We start from the raw sequence: 22,727 nt of genomic DNA, 5'->3' as shown, positions 1-22,727 counted from the left end.
CAACTGCCCCCCAGTCACTATCTCACCTGTTATCTGCTGCATTTTCTTCAGATACTTGCCACTAGCTGACTTCTTACTACACCCGCTCCTCACTTATCAACATGGTTAGATTCCAAACACCAGGTCATTAAGCGAAATCGGCTTTATGTAAAAATGGAGAATGACCACAGCATTATATAACTACCAAATTACATCATTACGTAACTGCCAAACTGAGATTCATGGCCCAACCAGGTTGACACATAACCTTAACTGTCACAGCCAGCATTACTCTTACCTTGCACCTTGGCGTTTGTGATTGCCAGATGTACATCATTAATGTGCAAATAGTCATAGTAGATTTTTTACTATTGTCGAAAATGTGAAATTTCAGATAACAGCATAGTCAGTAAGTAAGGAGAAGGAGTACTAATCTGTAAATGAATATAGGTAGGATAATTTCTTTTAGTCTGATGGTTAAGAGCTCACCACACACCCTCTGTGTCACCTGGGTTTCCTCAACTGTAAATGGACATGATGACATTGGGGTCAATTTCCTGAGGTTGGTGGAAAGGTTAAACAAATTGAAACATCACGATATTTTGAACAGGGCCTGGTATAAGGTGAATAGCCGATAAGTGGGTGACTGATAGAATATCCGTCCTCTGTTAGAAAAGAAAGTGGCCTGGGGTGGTGGAAGGTGCCAAGCATGGACCACCCACTCACAGCGCGGCCCTGGGCAGCTCACTGCCACTCTACTGAGACTCCTTCCTGTGGCAGGTCCCCAGGCTTGGAACTGAGAGGCTGTGAGCCAAGAGTTGCCTCTCCCTGCAGCCCATGGGGGAGCTGAGTGCTGGCCAACCTTCAGAGATAAAGTGGAGACACTTCCCCATCCTCTGTTATCTGAGCTAGAGATGCCGCCAAGGCGGCGATCCCCCCGGGAGCCCAGCCAGGGCTGTTATCGCAGGCAGAGCGCGCATCACCCACAAGGAATTTGGGCCCGTGGCCTGGCCGAAGTGCGGCTGGAAGAAGTTTCAGGATAAGGAGGCCCAGACAGAACAGACAGAACAGGCAGCGGTACTATGTGCGTCAATGACAATCTTACCCACCTCCTGGGCACCAGGCGCCGGGGCTCCCCTGTCCACCTGGATCGCCCGCATGGAAGGAGAAGGCTTACTGGGATTGCTGAGTGTGGGCTTTTGCTGAGCAGCTTTGGGGAGGCCACCGCCCCTCTCTGTGCTTCAATACTGGCATCTGAAAAACAAGGGTATCAATAGAATTAGCCACCACCACAAGAAAGGTGTCGGGTTTAGGAGCATGGGCTCTGGAGCCGAACAGCCTTGGCTTAAATCCATATTCTCCCTGTCTGCCCTTCTTCCATAGGTGGCGTCACCTCTCTGGCCCTGGTGGCCCCATCTATAAAATAGTTCCTGCCTCCTAGGATTGTTTTGAAGTTAAGATGCTTAGAGCAGTGTCTGGCATGTGGTGAACCAAAAAAAAACCAGTTCCCATTGAGTCACTTCAAACCCATGGTAACCCCATGTGTGTCAAAGCAGAACTGTGCTCCATAGGGTTTTCATGGTTATAATCTTTCTGAAGTAGATTGCCAGGCCTTTCTTCCAAGGCACCCCTGGGCGGATTCCAACCACCAACCTTTCAGTTAGCAGCCAAGCACTTAACCATTTGTGCCACTCAGGGACTGCTACATGATAAGCCTTCCACTAGATGTTTGCTGTTGTTGTTACTATTGATTGCAAACAACCTAAACCAACTTGAGCTATTTGGAGGAGAAAAGGGATTTGTGATCACATTTTGTCTCCAGGAACCAAGCTTGGAGGGATTAGAGCCAGCAACAGGGTCTGATATCTCTCTGCACATCTGGGTGCAGGCAGCATGGGGTCTTTCCCACCTCCAATGGTGAGCCAGGATGCCCCACCCACCAGACTTTCTGTGCCACTGCCTCTGGAGACTGAGGGGACTCCCTGTCCTCCAAGAGTGGGTCTACACTGGGCCTGCTTTGTCACATCCTATCTCCCGGTCAGAGTCTGCTGCAGCCACATCTGCTGGTGAGCGAGGTCCCCTGTCTGTCCCTAGCTGCAACGGAGGCCAGGAAATTGAGGTTCTAGCCTCCCCAAGACCCCAAGGGGGCAAGTTCCACAGATCTAGGAGAGAGATCCAAGGTGATAGGCAGTAACTTTCAGACAGGCCCCCGCCTCACCCAGGGGGTGGCACTACCTACAGAGACCAGAGCAGCCCCACCCCAGCCTCAAGCTTTAGAACAAGGCTTCTCAAACTTGGCTGTGCGTTAGAATCACCTGGGGAATTTTTTTCAAATACCAGTGTCTAGACTCTACTCCTGTACAATCGTGTCTGAATCTTCAGAGGTGGAGCCAGGCATCAGTATATTTTTTTAAATCCTCAGTTGGTTGACAGGTGCTGCCAAGTTTGAAATACGTGCTTTAGAGGGCCTCGCTCTGGCCACCTTCCTCCAGCTGCACCCCTCCCCTCGGGGTGAGAAGTCTGTGAAACATGCCTACCTGGAGCCTGTGATGCCTCCCCCTCCTCTAGACCACATACCAGGGCCTGGAATTCCCTGTTTCAATGGCTCTGGGCTGTGCAGGCTTCTTCCCCTTGTTCGTTCTCCCAAGAGTTGGCCACACCCTCAATCTCCAGACCCCTGGGCTTGAGGGATGGCCAAGAGGAGCTTCTGACAGGTGGCATAAATGGAGCTTGGACATATGGGCACGTAGTTAAACATTGGGGCCAAATTCAGGCTGCTTATTCAGCCTTCTCTGGTCCAGTCCTTGCCCACCTTTCCAGCCCATTCACCCAACCATGCCCCATCCCTACTCCCCAGCTTCCTATTCTTGAACCAAATGAAAAGCTGATTTGGTACTTTCCCACCTCCCTGCAATTTCCTTTTCCACATGAATGCTTTTCTACCCACCCAGGTCCTCTCCACTTGTGCCCCTGCTGTTCGAAACACAGTGATAGAAATTTTAGCTGATGTGGTGTAACGAATTGCTTTTATATGGTCTTTCTAGCCATGATCTTGTAACTTCCACTAAATGATTGTCTGGGACTATGCAAATAAGGTGCCTAAAAATCTTGCAGACATTTTACTATGCAAATAAGGTGACTGTGGCCTACTAAGGTGATTGGTCAGTTTTGCCATCCTGCTAATCTTAGAAGGGCTAATCCCACAAAGGTTGAGGAAGACCTCAGTACCATCAAGAGGAAGGGTCTGCAGTGGAGTGCGTCCCTTGGACCCAGGGTCCCTGCACTGAGAACCTCTTAGGCCCAGAAGAAAGAGCAAATGCTGAAGATGGTGAGAGACAGAGGTGGTGAGCCTGCCCATCCCATGGAGCAACAGCTGAGCACTTTGGACAGGAGGCTTGCCAGTAGAGCTAAAAAAGCTATAACAGTTGCTTGTACAGGGCAAGAGAGGCCTGAGTGGACCCCATGCAGGGGTTGCCTGTCTCTCCCCTGTACTGGGCAGCGCGGTCCCAGGTAGTGTAGTGGCAAGAGAGCCCCACAGGCCCAGGTAGCATGAGGAGAGCTGGCAGCAGAGGCTCAGGAGATCCAGTGCAGGGATCCTCCATCAGGCATCAAGGCCCAGCGAGGCCCAGCAGCAAAGCAGAAGCCTCAGGAGCCATGCAGGCCCCTGAGCAGCGTGGTTGCAGCCGGAAGCAGCAGTGATGTGACCTGACCCATGACACACCTGCACAGCAACCTGAGAATGGACATGGGTAATTTGTAGAAGGGTAAGCATTTCACTTCTGAGAATCTGTTATTGTTTAATGTTTGCTTTCTATAAATAATAATAATGGCTTTTACTTTGCCAACACTGTGTAAGTGTCTCATGTGTCTGGCTCAGTCACAGGTGAACGTAGCACACATAGAATGGTGGATGCCAATGGGTGTATGTGTCTTATTTCTAGCAGTCTAATGGCTGTGTGGAAGTTTGAGGCACAGCCTGTCTGCATGTGCAATGCAGACAGATAGACATGTACATACAGCTGGACACACGGCTGCCTAGTAAAGACTACACTCCCAGCCTCCCTTGCAACTCAGTAGGACCATGAAAGTTTTGTACCACTGGATGGGAGCAGAGGTGATGTGGGCAACTTCTGGCTCGTACCTTTCCCCTTTCCCCTTCCTGCTGGCTGAAATGAGGGCCAGTGGTGGACCTGGAGCTGAGCAGCCATCGTGTATTACAAGAGCTCAGCTGCTAACCAAAAGGTTGGCAGTTCGAAGGAGCTCCTGATAATTGTAATGGCACAATCTTCACATGAAAGAGAAACAACCTTTGTAAGGCCGGGGCTATTCAGCAGTCTTTTAGGGTCTCTGTGTTATAGCAGCTGTCTTAGTCATAGTTTTTTTTGGGTACTGGGTTATAACAGAAATACTACAAGTAGCTGGCTTTAACAAAGGGAAATTTATTTTCTCACAGTCTAATAGGCTAGAAGCCCAAGTTCAGGGCGCCAGGTCTGGGGGGAAGGCTTTCTCTTTCTGTCGGCTCTGGAGGAAGGTCCTTGTTGTCAATCTTCCCCTGGATGAGGAGCTTCTCTGTGCAGGAACCCCAGATCCAAAGGATGCACTCTGCTGCTGGTGCTCCTTTCATGGTGGCATGAGGTCCCCATGTGTCTCCGCCCGCTTCTGTCTTTTAGATCTCAAAAGAGATTGGCTTAAGATACTACCTAATCTTGTAGAACTCATCAATATAACTGCCACTAATCCATCTGATTACACCATAGTGATAGGATTTATAACATGTAGGAAAATCACATCAGATGACAAAATATTAGACAATCATGCAATACTGGGAATCATGACCTAGCCAAGTTGACAGATATTTTGGGGGGGACACAATTCAATCCATGACAGCAGCCTAACCTATACCTAACTGATGACCATCCTTTCCACTTCCATATTTAGCTCAAATGCTCCTGCTGAGAAGGCACAGGCACACTGTGCTTCAATCTTCCACAAGAGCTCATGGTTTGCAGCTCTCCAGAAAGACTTGTGCAGTCTATGTCTGTGGTCTCTGCTCACCCATTCCTCTACTCCAGGTATCAACACTTTGAGTCTCCTCTCTAGATCCTCTTTTCTTTATCCTGTTGTTCAGAAGGAGCTGACCCTCCTCTCCTGGGTGGGCACCTGCCCTGTCCTGGCCCACTAGGGTGTTCCATCCCCACCACAGTGTTTGGCTTAGGAAGGGCACATGGCTCAAATAAAGGAGATCATTTAAAGCAAACTGTGCCTGGATTGAGGTCCTTGGGTCGGCCACATGAATGTGCTTATCTACTAACTGAAAAATTGGAAGAAGCAGCCTGGTGATCTGCTTCCATAAAGAATGTTGTTGTTGTTAGGTGTCATCAAGTCAGTTCCTACTCATAGCGACCCTATGTACAACAGAACAAAACACTGCCCAATCCTGCACCTTCCTCACAATCGTTGCTATGTTCAAGCTCATCATTGCAGCCACCGTGTCAATCCATCTTGTTGAGGGTCTTCCTCTTTTTCACCGGCCCGCTACTTTACCAAGCATGATGTCCTTCTCCAAGGACTGATCCCTCCTGATAACGTGTCCAAAGTATGTGAGACAAAGTCTCGCCATCCTTGCTTCTAAGGAGCATTCTGGCCGTACTTCTTTCAAGACAGATTTGTTTGTTTTTTGGCAGTCCATGGTATATTCAATATTCTTTGCCAACACCATCAGTTCTTCTTCTGTATTCCTTATTCATTGCCCAGCTTTCACATGTATACGAGGCAATTGAAAATATTATGGCTTGAGTCAGGCATACCTTAGTTCTCAAAGTGACATCTTTGCTTTTCAACACTTTAATGAGTTCTTTTGCAGAAGATTTGCCCAGTGCAATACGTCATTTGGTTTCTTGACTGTTGCTTCCACGGGCACTGATTGTGGATCCAAGCAAAATGAAATCCTTGACAACTTCAATCTTTTCCCCATTTACCATAATGTTGCTTATTGGTCCAGTTGTGAGGATTTTTGTTTTCTTTTTTGTTAAAGCATAATCCGTACCGAAGGCTATAGTCTTTGATCTTCATCAGCAAGTGCTTCAAGTCTTTTTTGCTTTCAGCAAGCAAGATTGTGTCATCTGCATATCACAGATTGTTAATGAGTCTTCCACCAATCCTGATGCCACATTCTTCTTCATATACTCCAGTTTATCAGATTAAAGATTACAGCCAAATAATAAAATCTATTAAGAAAACATTCTGCATCTCACTTTGAAGAGTGGCATCTGGGGTCTTAAACATTAGCAAGCAGCCATCTAAGATGCATCAATTGGTCTCAACCCACCTGGATCAAAGGAGAATGGAAAACACCAAGAACACAAGGTGATTACGAGCCCAAGAGACAGAAAGGGCCACATGAACCAGCGACTACATCATCCTGAGGCCAGAAGAACTAGATGGTGCCTGGCTACAACCAACGACTGCCCTGACAGGGAACACAACAGAGAATCCCTGAGGGAGCAGGAGAGCAGTGGGATGCAGACCCCAAAGTCTCATAAGACCAGACTTAATGGTCTGACTGGAAGGACCCTGGTGGTCATGGCCCCCAGACCTTCTGTTGGCCCAGGACAGGAACCATTCCCAAAGCCAACTCTTCAGACATGGATTGGACTAAACAATGGGTTGGAGAGGGATGCTGGTGAGGAGTGAGCTTCTTGGATCAGGTGGACACTTGAGACTATGTTGGCATCTCCTGCCTGGAGGGGAGATGAGAGGGTGAAGGGGGTTAGAAGCTGGCGAAAAGGACACGAAAAGAGAGAATGGAGGGAGAGAGCGGGCTGTCTCATTAGGGGGAGAGTAATTGGGAGTGTGTAGCAAGGTGTGTATGGGTTTTTGTGTGAGAGACTGACTTGATTTGTAAACTTTCACTTAAAGCACAATAAAAATTATTAAAAAAAAAAAAGATTACAGCCAAGATAAACCCTGTGGAGTATGTAGGCACATATATGTATAAAAACAAACAAACAAAAAAAACCCATCGCCTTCAAGTTGATTCCAACTCATAGCATAGTAGAACTGCCCCATGGGGTTTTCAAGGAGTGGCTGGTGAATTCGAACTGCTGATCTTTTTGCTTAGCAGATGAGTTTTTAACCACTGAGCTACCAGGGCTCCATATATAAGTATAGGTATGTATATATGTTTGTGTATATAGTATATGCACATGTATATGTATGTGCATCTATGCGACTGTATGCACATATATTTATATATAATAAAGCACATAGGGGACACAGTTATGGATACTTCTTAGACATAGCCAAACACTGGATTTCTGGGTTTGAAGGATTAGGACCATAGTCTCGTGGGATATCTTGATCAATTAGCATAATATACTTCATAAAGTTATGTTCTGCCTCCTGGTTTGGTGAGTTGTGTCTAGGGTCTTAAAAGCTTGCGAGTGGCCATCTAAGATACAACTATTGGTCTCTACTCATTCAAAGCAAAAGAGAAAGAAGGAAACCACAGACTCAAAGAAGAAACTAGTCTACAAGACAAACGGTCTACACAAACCACAGCTTTTCATCTACCCCAGCTTCATCTACCCTGAGACCAGAAGAACTAGACGGTGCCACTACCAACTATTCTAGCCAGGACCACAATAGATAGACCCTGATAGAATGGGAGAAAAATGTAGAACAGAACCTCACGTTTCTAAAACAAAAAACCAAGCTTTGAACTAAAACTAAACCCTGAGGTCACCTTGTGGCTAAATAACAAATTGGCTCAAAAAATAATGAATATCACCTGTAAGTACTGCACTCCTTTAAAAAAATCACCTCTATGAGAGCAAACAGTCAACAATTACTGTAGAACCGGGATGAGAATATAAGGGGCAGGGAAAGTAGATTAATAAAAATAGAACAACCAGAAAGGAAATAAAGGGAAAGTTCACGCATTGTGAAGAATGTAACCAATGTCACAGAACAACTTGTATAGAAATTATTGAATGAGGACCTAAAATCCTGAGTAAACCTTCACCAAAAACAATAAAATATTATTTAAAAAAAAAAAAAAAGACCCTATGGAGCAGTCCTGCTCTGTAATACATGGGGTCACCATGAGTCAGAATCTACTCAAAGGCAGCAGAGGAAAGCAGGGCTGAAAGGAGAAAGAGATAGCCAGCCTTCACCCAACAAAATGTTTAAGCACCTGGTTACAGCTCTTCCTGAAGCCAACACATTTCTAGATTTTTCAGTTACAGGGATCAGTACATTCCCTTTGGGGCATCAACCACTTTGAGTTGGGGTTTTATTACTTGCATTCAAGAGTCTTGACTAATAGGTTTGTCTCATTGAGGCAGCATTGCCTACCAAGTCTGGTGCCTGTTCTTCCCAGTCCCCCTTTGTGCACTGGGGTTGGTCACTGGGGGCCTGTTTTTTATGCTAGCCACACTCTCCAAGGGTGGTTTGCCTTAAATGAAGGGGGGCAACAATTGAGATGAAAAATAAGCTCATATTTGTTAACCACGTGCTGCATGCCAAGCACATTCATAGGCACCTTACATCGATTAATTCATTTAATCCTCTGAGCAATCCTAGGGGTGCTGGATATTATTGCCCCCATTTTACAAAGAAACTGAGTCTCACTGGCCTAGCTAGGACCCCATCCCAGAGCAGTCTGACTCATGTCTGCATGTTTTACCCTGCTATAAAAAAAAAAAAAATAGGGTGGAACAAATCATAGTGAGGCAGTGAGGTGGGGTGAGCCCTTGGCAGAGAGGTCAGAGGGGCTAGGTGCATGGAATGGGGTATGTAGAGGGGAGAAAGGGGGAACCATTAAACTTTTTCTTCCACTCTGGGGTTTCTCTACACTTTCCCAAGCTGCGTATTCCAGGAAAGCTGCCTGGCTGGACACCTCCCGTCTGGGAATGGTTAGACCCCACCTCAGATGGCCCTGCTCACTCGTGACTCACCCCGCCTGTCCCTCCGCCTGGTGTGATGAAATTTCTGGCACTTCTTAGAAGCTGTGGTCACCCTGGATAAGACTTGGACCAGCCTTGCTGTTCAGGCCAGCTCTCCCGGCAGGGCAAAGGGCGAGGGAGGGAAGGGTGCCAAGCTCAGAGGCTGGGACCTTCCCAGTGTGCTGAGAAAGGAGGCTGAGGGGTGTCAGAGCCTCTTCCCTACTGGAGCAGCCCAGAGAGGGAATGGACTTTCCTAAGGCCACACAGTAGAGCCCTGAGGGGCTGAAAGGGGCCCCCAAGTCAGCAAAGGTAGCCCAGAAATGGGAGGCCTGGTCCCAGCAAGTCTCTTGTCTACTCTGAACCTCTGTTTCCTTCTCTGTGAAAGAAGAGAGTCTGGTGCTGATTTTAAGAATTAGGAAATACATATAATAAAACGTTCAACACCAGCAAATCTACCTTCGCAAGTGAAATTCTTCCAACTGCCTTTGTATGTATGGTGCAAACAATTAACTCTCTCGGCTGCTAACCAAAAGGTTGGAGGTTCCAGTCCACCCAGAGGTGCCTCAGAAGAAAGGACTGGCAATCTACTTCCAAAAAATCAGCCATTGAAAACCCTATAGCACACAGTTCTACTCTGATACACGTGGGGTCACCATGAGTCGGAGACAGTTGATGGCAACTGGTTTTATTTATTACCACAAATTCTAATGAACATCTTGGGTGCTGTTTTTCTCATGTGCTGGATTGTGGCCATTTTCCGCATCTGTAAATATTTATCTACAGAATCATGGTCAATAGCTGTATAGTATTCCACTGTCTGCTATAGCCACAGTTCATTTATCTGATCCTCTGTTGATTGTTTCCAATTTTTCTAATTATGAAAACTGATTTCAAGCATTTCCTCGAGTCTACATTTGTGAGTGCTTGTCCATCTCCAAAAGTTGTGAGGTCAAAGGGTATGTACATTTTTTAATGTTTTTGATACACATATGTATATATTGCAAAGGGGCCCTTTAGGAGGTTGGGCAAATTTACTCCCACCAATAGTGTGTGAAAATGCTCAGTCCTCACATATTCACTGTCACAGGTAGTGTTATGGATTGAATTGTGTCCCCAGAAAATATGTGTTGTAAATCCCAACCTCTATGCTCATGGTCATAATCCCATTTGGGAATGGGTTGTCTTTGCTACATTAATGAGACAGGATTAGTGTAGGGTGTGTCTCGAGTCAATACCTTCTGAGATATAAAAGAGATTAAACAAGCAAATGAGTGAGTGGGGGGTAGGGGGAGAGATAGATGCCAAGTCACATGAAGATTGCCCGGGAGCAGAAGCTCAAAAGAGACATGGACCTTCCTCCAGAGCCAAGAGAGAGAGAAAGGCTTCCCCTAGGGCCAGCGCCCTGAATTCGGATTTCTAGCCTCCTAAACAGTGAGAAAATAAATTTGTGTTTGTTAAAGCCACCCACTTGTGGTATTTCTGTTATAGCAGCACTAGATGACTAAGACAGGCAGTATCAGTCTTCCAAGTTTTCGCTGATTCAGTTAGGTGAAAATGGTACCTCGTAGTAGTGATGGTTGCACAACATTGTAAATGTAATTAATGCCACTGAATTGGACACTTAAAAATGGTTAAAATTGCAAAAAAAAAAAAAAAAAAAGTAATCTTATTGGTTGAGGCTGACCAAATTCTTTAAATGTTTATTAGCCAGTTGTGTTTCTTCTTTTGAGAATTGTATGCATGTATTTTTTCATTCAACGGAGAAAAGATTGAAGTTGTCAAGGATTTCATTTCACTTGGATCCACAAACAACAGCCATGGAAGCAGCAGTCAAGAACTCAAAAGACGCATTGCATTGGCTAAATCTGCTGCAAAGGACCTCTCCAAAGTGTTGAAGAGCAAAGATGTCACCCTGAAGACTAAGGTGCGCCTGACCCAACCCATGGTATTTTCAATCACATCATACGCACGTGAAAGCTGCACAATGAATAAGGAAGACCGAAGAAGAATTGATTCCTTTGAATTGTGGTGTTGGCAAAGAATATTGAATATACCATGGACTGCCAAAAGAACGAGCAAATCTGTCTTGGAAGAAGTGTGGCCAGAATGCTCCTTAGAGGCAAGGATGTCGAGACTGGGTCTTACATACTTTGGACATGTTGTCAGGAGGGATCAGTCCCTGGAGAAGGACATCATGCTCAGCAGAGTACAGGGTCAGCGGAAAAGAGGAAGACCCTCAACGAGGTGGGTTGACACAGTGGCTCAACAATGAGCTCATGCATAACAACGATTGTAAGGATGGCACAGGATGGGGCAGTGTTTCGTTCTGTTGTGCATAATAGGGTCGCTATGAGTTGGAACCGACTCGATGGCACCTAACAACAACAACAACAACATTTTTCATTCCCATCACCTGCCTGCCTGTTTGTTGTACTGGTGACTTTCGCGTTGCTGTGATGCTGGAAGCTATGCCACCGGTATTTCAAATATCACAGGGTGGACAGGTTTCAGTGGAGCGTCCCGCCTAAGACAAAATAGGACGAAAGGCCTGGCAATCAACTTCTGAAAATTAGCCAGTGAAAACCTTATAGATCACAACAGAGCATTGTGGAACTTGCTTTGGATTTGTCATTGGGAAAGACCAACAGCTAGAGGGGACATCACATTTGGTGAAGTAGAGGGCCATCAAGAGGCAGAGAGACCCTCAGGTAAGATGGATTGGCCCAATACCCACAACAATGGACTCAAACATGCCAGTGATCGAGAGTATGACACAGGACCAGGCAACGTTTCTTTCAGTTGTACATAAGGTGCCATGAGTTGGAGTCAACGATCCATTCTTCATTCATTTTCACTATTGAAATGTTCACCTTTATGATAATACTTTAAAATTCTTTGTAGGAGTAACGGCCTCTGCTTTAACCTTGGTCACTTCGTTTTGTTTTGTTTTTTCGCATAGGGAATTTTTAAATGTTGACGTAGACACTGTAGGGTATGGAACCCCTTTGCAGTGGATGATTTGGCCTTTTGGTCCTAGTTCTGAGAGCAAAGCCACATCTAAGGCCAAGGAGTGAGGGCCGGCCAAACTAAAAGGGATCACCTGGGGGCCCAATGCTGACTAAGCCGTGGTGAAGCCAATAAAAGTCTATGAAGCCTTTGGCTCACTGGAGCATCCCAGGCTGGGCTCACTCTGTTCTTGGAGAGGGGGTGAGTGCATCCCCTGGGGACAGGGAAGCTCCATGCTGAAGGACACTTCCCCTACCCCTAGTCTTTGTCCCAGGGTGGAGACATCAGTCTGGGGGATAAGAGATTGGAAGACTCATCAGAAGGGACAGACATCAGAAGCAGCAGGAGCCCTGGATGTGGTAGAGGGCAGAGCCAGGAGAAAACAGCAGCAGGGGCCAGGAGAAGTGAAGCTGGAGTCCGCTAAGCAGAGAAGTGACAGCAGAGTGGTCTGAGAGGAGTGGGCAGAGAAGTGTAACACCCTGGGGGCTGCAGCAGCACCGGAGGCCACCGAGACCACGAGCAGGAGGGCAGAATCAGAAACCTGGCTGAGAGCGAGAGGCCCAGAGACGGCACAGGGAGCCTGGCCGAGGGCGCCAAGGGGACCTTTCCACCTAGCCTGGGTACACCCTGCGTAAGGGTTGCACTCAGAATAGTTCTGCTTCAGGAGACACCAAGCCAGGACTGTCCCGAGGCTGCTGGTTGAGAGCAGAAGCAGCAGCGAAGGGGGCAGGCCAAGAAATGTGCTAGACAGGTGACATAAGTAAACATCGACTCCTCACCATGAAGCTATTATTCAAGAGTGAACACTGATTTCTGTGCGTTGTTTGCTCTCTAGTTTTCACATGCCAACACTCTGAGAGTGTCTAGTGTGCTCAGGCTCTGATCGGATGAATGTGAACAACCTGTGTGTGCACCACAATAATAAATGTACTTTGTTTCAATGACCAGTGAGAGCATCACAGATACGGCATCTGTGCAGTGTGTGTGTGTGTGTGTGTGTGTGTGTGTGGTCTGTGGCTTCAGATTTGTGCTTAGAAAGGCCTTCCCCATTCTGAGATAGAAAGAGCAAGCTGTCTATATTCTCTTCTAGTTCTTTTTTTTTTTTCATTCATTTAGTCATCCATCGGTTCATGAATTGTTGCATTTAAATCTAACCCCGCAGCTCTCTGGCTACTACATACCACACATCTGGTGGTTGGGTCCTCTAGCACATTGCCTTATTGGGGGACATGAATTTCCAGTAATGCCTGGTACTCTCCCCTTCTAGGCATGTGAGGAAGGAAAACACACCTCTGTTTAGATAGCAGACCTTGAGCTCTGAGGCTTCAAATACCCTCTGGTTACCTAACAGGCCTCGACCCAGCCAATCCTTGGATATGGACCAGTTTAGGATAATGATGTTTATGGCCGCCATGAAAATGCATCACTCAGACCTCCTGATGTGAGAGTGACTGCTGGCCCCTCTAGATCCACCTTCGCATCCTGCTGAGACCACCATGAGCTGCTCCCAGCCAACTGCAGAGCACCAAACCAAACCCATTGCCGTCTAGTTGATTCCGACTCATAGCGACCCCATAGGACAGAGTAGAACTGCCCCATAGGGTTTCCAAGGACCGGCTAATGGACTGGAACTGCATACTTTTTGGTTAGAAGATATAGTTCTTAACCACTGCACCACAAGGGCTCCAGAATTGCCATATGACCCAGCAATTCCACTCCTAAGTATATATAGAACAGACTTGAAAGTAGGGACTCAAAGAGATGCTTGCACACCAATGTTCATTGCAGTACTATCCACAAGAGCCAAAAGATGGAAACAACGCAAGTGCCCATCAACAGACGAATGGATAAAAGAAATGTGGTGCCTCCATACAATGGAATATTATTCAGCCATAAGGAGAAATAAAGTTGTGATACATGCTACGATGTGGCTGAAACTTGAAAACATCATGCTAAGTTAAAAAAGTCAGATGCAAAAGTAAAAATATTGTCTGATCCCACTTATGGAAAATATCTAGAATCAGCAAATGCCTAGGGAGCAAAGGGCGGCTGAAGGGGGAGGTATTCCTTAAGTGGTACTGTTTCTGTGATGGGTGACGAAAAAATCGGAATCAAATATGGTTGCGCAACATGGGACAGATAATTAATGCCACTGAATTGTATGCATTAAATTGGTAGAACTGGCAAATGTTTTGTTATATATATTTCACCACAATAAAATAAAATAAAGTAGCTGGAGAACTCCCCATTGTCTTGGCTGAATCTTCTGGAACTGAGCTGCATCCCAAGACTCTTCTTCCCCAGCGCTCCATCCTCCTCCCTCTCCTTTCACAGACGTCCCTGCCTTCTCCTGCTCCCTGCCTCAACAGTTTTCTTGCACATCTAATCCTGCCTTGGCATCTGCTTTTTTTTTTTTTCCTTAACTTTTATTGTGCTTTAAATTAAAGTTTACAAATCAAGTCAGGCTCTCACACAAAAATTTATATACACCTTGCTATGTAATCCTAGCTGCTCTCTCTCTTATGAGACAGCACACTCCTTCTTTCCACCTTGTATTCCCCATGTCCATTCAGCCAGCTTCTGTCCCCCTCTGCCTTCTTATCTTCCCTACGCACATAGTCTCATGTGTCTACTTGAGCAAAGAAGCTCACTCCTCACCAGTATCATTTTCTATCTTGTAGTCCAGTCCGATCCCTATCTGAAGAGTTGGCTTGGGGAAGGCATCTGCTTCTTGACAGACCCAAACCAATGCAAGGAGAAAAATAGTAACAAAAATGGTCACACAACCATTTTCTTATTCTTCCCTCTCCACCACATTGGAAGTTAAACACTCTGTGTCCCCACTTTATAGATGAGGAAAATGAGGCTCAGAGACAGGTGAACTTAGGTCCATACCCAGACACTTTCCACCTCTCCAAGAAGCTTGGGTGAGCTCTATGTCCCCCTGGAGTTGAAATTTATTGAATTCAGAGCCTCTCAAGTCAGGTCCTTTGCTCCTGGGGCCATGGCCCAGCAAGCTCTGTGTCTCTTTGTCCAACTCAGAGACCTATGGGCCCTGCTGGGCCACAGAAATGCCAGAGCGGACAAGGCCTAGAGCTCTCTTTTCAGGTGGAAGGAGCCCAGGTCTGGCCTTGCCCCAGCTGAACCTGGAGTGGGAGGGCAGCACCCTGCATTCCCAGGCAACTATGCCCAAGAGGAAGGTTTTCCTCACACAGGGTGGTGACTCACCTCTTGGGGTCTGGCCCTGCCCTCTGGTCCTCTGGACCCACCTGCTTCTCTGCAGGCAAGGTCCTGGAGGCTCTTCTTCTCCAGGCTGAGCCACCCCAGCTCCTCCAGGCTCCTCTTGCCAGCTTCAGCCTGTCCCTCTTCCAGGCAGGGCTAGAGTAGGGGCTGGATATGGGATGTGGGGGGCAGCCTTTGTGGTCCAGAGGGAAGCTTCACCTTCTATATTCTAACCATAAGACTTCAGGTAATATGACCCAAGCTGTTAGTAGTTATTTGGGGCGACTGTAGTGCAATGGTTAAGTGCTCAACTGCTAATTGAAAGGTCAGTGGTTCAAACCCACTAGCCGCTGTATCGGAGAAGGATGTGGCAGTCTGCTTCCACAAAGATTTACAGCCTTGAAAACCCTATGGGGCAGTTCCACTCTGTCCTATAGGGTCACTATGAGTCAGAATTCAACTCAGATGGCAATTGGGTTCATTAGTTTTGTTTTGAATACGTTATCAAAGAGCCACCATGCACTGACTCCAGAGTTCCCCAGCCCCCCAGCTGAAGATTCAGAGCTGCTTGGCTCCATGCTAACCCAACTGAGCTTAAGAACCCAGGGACAAGCCTGCGCATCTGCCCCTGGGCATCTTAACTGAGTCGCCCTTTGGTCTCTTTCCAGCCCAGCCAGTCCTCCCTGGAGCCTGCCTTGGCCTCTTCTTCCTTCCACCTCCTCTTCAAGACCCTGATAAGGCAGCGGGCGTGAACTCACACTCTCTGGAGCACACAGGCCAGTTGGCTTCAGCCCCAGGAATCAGAGAAGTTCCTCAGCAAGGTATGCCTTAATCTTCACTCTCCATCTGTCCAGCCCTGGCTTCCTGACAGACTCAGGATATGGGCCCAGTCTCCACTCCACACTGATAATCTTTGCTCACCCTGACCCATCCATCCATCTATGCAGTGTCCATCCATCCATCCATTCATCTGTCCATCTATCTATGCAGTGTCCATCTGTCTATCCATGTATTGTCCATCCATCCATCCATGCAGCATCCATCCATCCACACAGCATCCATTCATCCATCCATCCATCCATACAGGGACAACAGAGCACATGGTTAAGAGCACAGACTCTGGCCAGGGCACCTGGGTTTGAAGCCCAGCTCTGTCACTTACTAGTTTCCTCTCTGTGCCTCCATGTCCCCAAATATAAAATAACACTGCCCACGTCAGAACCCTGTTGTGTGGACTAAATGAATTAATATATGTAAAGTGCTCGGGAAGTGGCTTGCACAGAGTAAACAATCAAAATTAGCAAAGGTTATTCACTCGACAAATCTGTACTGGGCACCTACTACGGGCCAGACACTGCGCATCCTCCTGGGGATATTCGCCAATAAATATGACGGGCTCACGCCTGGGTGGGAGACAGATCTAAAGTCACTACTCTCACAGACAAAGAGTGAAAGAGTCATGAAGACGCAGCCTTGAGGAGGTGGTGTGGGCCAGTTGTCAAGCCCATGAATGCTGGAGCCAGACAGCCTGGGTCCCAGCTGCATGATGACCTGGGGAAGCTCCTAACTTCATTGGGCCTACTTTTCTCTTCTATAAAATAGGGCTAATAGTGCCTACCTCATCAGGCTTTATGATGGCTAAATTAGTACAAATGTGGGAAGGTCTTCCTGTAGGGTTGCTATGAGTCAGGATTGACTCGACAGCAACGGGTTTGGTTTTTTTGGTTTGATGGGAAGGACTTAGAACAGGGCCTGGCACACATTAAGTGCTCCTGAGTAGTTAGTGAGGTTTCTGGGACGCTTCCAGGGAAGTCATATGGAAGCTGAGAAGTTATCTGGGGGAAGAAGTGAGAGCGAAGAGGACTCGCCAGGGCCTGGACCTTATGGGGTCCTGTGGCCTATGGGAAGAAGTTTGGTTTTTATTCTGAGAGCAATGGGGAGCCACTGAAGGATTTTAAAGTGGGGTGGTGATGTGGTCTGATTTCTGTCTTACAAGATCCATCTAGAGGCTGAGTGTGGGGGCAGGGAGCCCTTAGGAGGCTGGTACAAGAATCCATGTGGGACATGATGGGGTTCAGATGGGGTAGGAGCAGACGAGGAAGTGGTAGGATTGGAGAATTATTCAGAGGCAAGGCTGCAGAGGACTGGTGTGAATGTTGGGAGGGAGGGAGAAAGAGAGGCAGGATGCCTCCCTGGTCTGTGGCTCAGGAGGTGTCACTGATGGGTTGGACTCTCTGCTGAAAGGCACAGTACTCTTGATTCAAACAGGCCTAAGCCAAAAAAGGGAGCAGCTGACTTCAGGAATGAAAAAGTGGAGGGGTGGACTTCAAGCACAGCTGGATCCAGGTGCTTAAAACACACCAGGAGCAAATGTCTCCCCCCGCCCCCCCGGTCCCTCAGCTCTGCTTCCCCTCTCCTCCATTTTCCACCAAGGCCATCTCTTCTGTTAACCAAAATTTCTCAGCAGCTCCAGCCCACAGCCCTTCTGGTGCAGCCAAAATAGTGCAGTAACCCAGTAGTCTTAAGACTCATTTTGATTGAAGGGCTTAAGTCAGGTATCCCATCCTGAACCAATTGCTGTGGCCAGGAGAATGGCTGTGCCCAGCCCAGGTCATATGTTCTCTCTAAAAGTCTGGGAGAGCGCTGGATGGATCTCTAAATGGAAACTGGAGGCTGTTGTCGGAGGCTGGAGAGGAATTCATGAATGGCCCCTATGGACGGTGGTGAGTTTGCAGCCTTGGGTTTGAGGTCGATTTCTTCTACCACACTGTCAGGTACTTGGCACACATTTGTAAAATATATTCCTTGTAAGATCCCCACTGGGCACCAGGGGGCTTCATGAGGCTCATCAGTGATTGGCTTTCAGCCCAGAAGCCTGGGCCAATCCAGCCAATTACAATGCAGAGCTTCTTTATCTCTTGCTGGGCTGGGTACCAATGGGGCCAGGCGCACAAGGCAGATGGGAAAGTGGAGTTGATTAGTGGTTAGTGACTAATGATAAAGGAAGCAGGTTACACCCATTCAAAAAATGTGAGCCTGCAGGGGAGAGTGTCACCTGAGCCCAGTGGCTAATGTGAGCTATGTGGAAACACTGCAGAGGGGGTGTGAAAGACAGGGACATCCAGACTTTGGAAACCCTCTCATGTACCCCACTGTGGTGTAGCCCCTCCCCAAGAAGCAAACTCCTGACTTCTGTGGTAATCTTGCCCTTTACTGGCTTCAAAGTTTTACCACCTCTGTACACAGCCCTAAACCATCTGCTATTGTAGTTGGGGCTGTTTTTGAACTTAATGTAGCCAGACTCATCCTGTAAGTATTCTTCAAGGTGTCTGTGAGAGGCAGCCATGTCAGCGCCTGCAGCTGTCCTTCATTTATTTTCAGCGCTGTATGCTATTCCACTGATTAACTCTAACACAATGAGTGATCCTGTTGTCTATGAACATTTAGGCTGTTTCCTATTTTTTCCTATCACAAATCAGGCTGCGATAACTGTGTTTGTTCCAAGTCTCCTTTGGTGTTTGCAGGAGCTCTCCAAGGCCAATATCATGGCGTAGGAGTACTGGGTCATGGGGTGTGCACACGTTCAATTTCACTGGCTCGCGCCAAGCTGTAGTTTCAGGGTGTTTGTACCAACAGGCACTCCCACCAGCCTCTGCGGGCACTCCACTCCCTTGCCAACACTTGTTAAAGTTTGCCTGTGTAGTAGGTATGAAATGCTACCTTGGTATGGTTTCACTTTCCATTTCCCTTGTTACTAATGAAGACGTGCATCCTGACATATGTTTGTGAGCCATCTGCATTTCCTCTGTTATGAAATCCCTGCTCGTGGCTCTGCCCCTTGAAACTTTTTTTTTTTTTCTCTTTTGCAACTGCTGATTTCTAAAATATAAATCTGACCATGTGACTCCCTGTCTCTTAAGCCCTTCCATGGCTCCCCACCAGCCTCGGAATAAAGCCCAAGTTCAAGTTCAGCAGCCTGGCCGACAAGGTGGTGGTTTGGCTCTGCTCTGTCTTCATTCTTGGTACGAGCCGTTTCCTCCCTCTTTCCTCTCAAGTTCCTCCCTTTGCTGTGGTCCTCCAGGGCTTCCTCCCCTGGATTGACCACACCCTGCTGTTGCAACCTTCCCACTCCTGCGTGTGCTCTGCCATCTACCAGAAACACCCCCCACCATCCCTGCTGATCCACCTCCCTGCCTGGCCGCTTCTCCCGCAGCCTTCAGGTCTCAGCTGAAGCCTCCCTTCCTCCAGGGAGCCCTCCAGGCTTCCCTTCACCCCCACCCCCAGGCTGTTCATCCAAGCCCCTGTGCACTCGTGTCTCAGGTGCTGCTCCCCTGGGCCCTAACGTCAGTGGGCTTCTCAGTCTTCCCCACCAGACAGCAAATTCCCTGAGAGCGAAGACCACGCCGTAGTGCTCCTGCTTATATCCCTGGATATAACCGAAGAGTATGGCTGCACCAAGTAAGCTCTCCAAAACTACACATGGCAGGGAGGGAAGGGGACAGGAACTGGCAGGGGCCAGCGTGGGACTGTTGAAGGAGAGCAGACACCGAGAGGACCCCAGGGACCCATGGGAGCTAACATTAAGATGAAGGAGGGGGAGCATGGGACTGGGAGTCAGGAGAGCTGGGGTCTGGTCCTCTCTAGCTTCAGTTTCCCCATTTGTACCAAGGGGAGCCCCTGACCTCCTTCCCATCACAGCCAGTGCCCTTGAGTGGCTGGCCTGAGACCTGACCTGCAATTCCAGGCCCAGGGAGCAGGCAGACTCAGGAGCAACAAAGGGACCTTGTTCCCCGGCCTCTTTGGCAGAATCTCTCCCTCCCCCTGCTCCCCTAGCTTGGCTCCAGCTTAACAAAACCATATGCCAACACATGGGGGGAGGCGGGAGGTGGGTGGGCAGCATCCCAGGCCCCTCTCAATGTCTGGGCGTCCTCCCAGAATGCCAATGCCATGGGCTCTGAGGGGAGTCCCCCGTGCTTTTCCCAGCTGCACCAGGCCCACATCTGAGCCTCCCATGGGGCTGAGAGAGCTGGTGGAAGCGTTTTCATTTCTCCTCTCACCCAGCCGTCATGCCAGCTCCTCAGGCGGGGATTGCCTCTAGGCCCATATTACAGATGAGGGACTAGGGAGGCTTGGGGGGCTTAAGGGGGAATCCTGCCCAGGCATTCTGAGTCCAGGTTCCCTGCCTGGAACACACCACCCCCAAATCTCCCCACAGGGTGTCTTCCCCCAGCAAACCCACCTGGGCTTCTCTCAGGAAGACAAGGACAATGCAGCCTCTCCTCAGCAAGCCAGAGAATAGGCAGGGACGCATGTCATCGCCAGGCCTGCTGGACAGCTTCAAGGGGAGGAGAGGCCTCAACCCCCACTCAGCACATAGCCGAATCCGGAGATCTGCTGGGTGTCCACCCCCGCCTTCCACCCGCCTCCGCATCCTGCCCGGCCGAAAGCCTCCCGGAGAGACTTCTGGCTCCAGTCACCATTCTGCCACCTACATTTGTGTGATGTGGACAAGGGACTCCCCTCTCTGCGCTCCGTGTTCCCATCTGTGAAATGTCTATAAGGCTGCACGGATGGAGCAGAGCGGAGCACGTAGAGAGGCTATGGCCAGACGCCCACCAGAATCACAGAATGGAAAAGATAGGAAATACCAAGAGTGGGCAAGGACGCAAAGCAACTGGAACTCTTATCCATGGCTGCTGGGAGTCTGAAATGGCATGATCGTTTTAGAAAACACAAGTTGGCGGAATTGTCTAAAGCTGAACATACGTGTCTACTATGATGCAGAAATTCCACTCTTCGGTTTCTACTCGAGAGGGAGGAAAGTGTGCCTCCTCCGGAAAACACATACCAAAGCACCCCTGGCAGCCCTGTTCATAAGATTCCCAAACTGGAAATGCTCAGCTGCCCACCAGCATGGAGGGGATCCATACCTCCAGGTGCGCTCACACAATTGGGAGTCCCTGGGTGGTACAATCCGTTAACACACTTGGCTGCTAACCAAAAGATTGTCAATTCGAGTCCACTCAGAGGCACCTTGGAAGAAAGGCCTGGTGATCTCCAAAAAGTCAAAGCCATTGAAAAGCATATGGTCTCCATGAGTCAGGGTCAACTCCATGGCAGCTGGTTTGGATGGTTTCACACAAGTGAATTCTACAGAGCAGGAAAAATAGATGGTGTACAGCCACATGCAACAACATGAATGCCTCTCAGAAATGTAACTTTGAGGCAGAGAAGTCAGAGACAAAAGATTACACACATATGACCCCCCTTTTTTTGTGCTTTAGAAGAAGGCTTAAAGAGCAAATTAGTTTCTCATTAAACAATTAATACATATACTGTTTTGTGCCACTGGTTGCCAACCCCACGACGTGTTAACGCTCTCCCTTTCTTGTCCATGGGTTCCCCATTACCAGCTTTCCTGTCCCCTCCTGACTTCTCATCCTTCCCCCGGGCTGGTGTGCCCCTATATGACTCCATTTTTTACCAAATTCTAGAGCAGGCAAAACTAATCTGTGCTGTCAGAAGTTAGGGGAGGGCACCCATGGGGTGGGTGTGACTGGAAGGGGGCAAGAAGGGAACCTCTGGGGGCTAGTCAGGTCCTGTCTCTTGCTCTGGGTGTTGGTTACATGAAGTTGTTCGATTTGTGAAAGCCCACCACACACACATATGGCATAGGTAATGTAAGTATAGCCCCTCTTTCCTCTGGGCTCTGAGCTGGGCCTAGAGCCACCTTCTAGGTGGTGCCCTTATTTTCTCTGGACCCAATTCAGGCCCCCTCTGTGGTTACTCTGGCCAGTGGCAGACCTAGTATGTTCAACACCCAGAGTAGATCATTTTTTTTTTTTTTTTTCTAGTTTATAATTCCTTTAAAATTTAATTTTAACGTGTAATTTCTTTTTTTTTTTTTTTTTTTTTTTAAATTTTTATTAAGCTTCAAGTGAACATTTACCATTCCAATCAGTCTGTCACATGTAGGTTTACATACATCTTACTCCCTTCTCCCACTTGCTCTCCCCCTATTGAGTCAGCCCTTACAGTCTCTCGTTTCGTGCCAATTTTACCTTCTTCCATCTCTCTCTATCTTCCCATCCCCCCTCCAGTCAAGAGTTGCCAACACACTCTCCCGTGTCCACCTGATTTAATTAGCTCGCTCTTCATCAGTATCTCTCTCCCCCCCACTGACCAGTCCTTTTCATGCCTGATGATTTGTCTTCGGGGTTGGTTCCTGTCCTGTGCCATCAGAAGTTCTGGGGAGCATTGTCTCTGGGATTCCTCTAGTCGCAATCATACCATTAGGTGTGGTCTTTTAATGAGAATTTGGGGTCTGTATCCCATTGGTCTCCTGCTCCCTCAGGAGTTGTCTCTTGTGCTCCCTGACAGGGCAGACATCGATTGTGGCCGGGCACCAACTTGTTCTTCTGGTCTCAGGATATTGTAGGTCTCTGGTTCAAGTGGCCCTTTCTGTCTCTTGGGTTCTTAGTTGTCGTGTGACCTTGGTGTTCTTCCTTTGCCTTTGCTCCCGGTGGGTTGAGACCAATTAATGTATTTTAGATGGCTGCTTGTTGGCATTTAGGA

General features: G+C 48.0%; 1 long non-coding RNA gene across 1 annotated transcript; it reads left to right on the top strand.

Moving 5' to 3' along the window:
* Positions 1 to 18,970: 18,970 nt before the first annotated feature.
* LOC135228447 (uncharacterized) lies at positions 18,971 to 21,588 on the top strand. Its single transcript, XR_010318950.1, has 3 exons — positions 18,971 to 19,174; positions 19,513 to 19,610; positions 20,368 to 21,588. It is a non-coding gene; the product is annotated as an uncharacterized LOC135228447 (long non-coding RNA).
* The last annotated feature ends 1,139 nt before the right edge of the window (positions 21,589 to 22,727 follow it).

The sequence above is a fragment of the Loxodonta africana genome, chromosome 22, assembly GCF_030014295.1.
Source record: "Loxodonta africana isolate mLoxAfr1 chromosome 22, mLoxAfr1.hap2, whole genome shotgun sequence".
In the NCBI taxonomy this organism is placed as follows: domain Eukaryota; kingdom Metazoa; phylum Chordata; class Mammalia; order Proboscidea; family Elephantidae; genus Loxodonta; species Loxodonta africana.
Note: the sequence above shows the minus strand (reverse complement) of the source record. Positions and strands in the feature narration are given on the sequence as shown.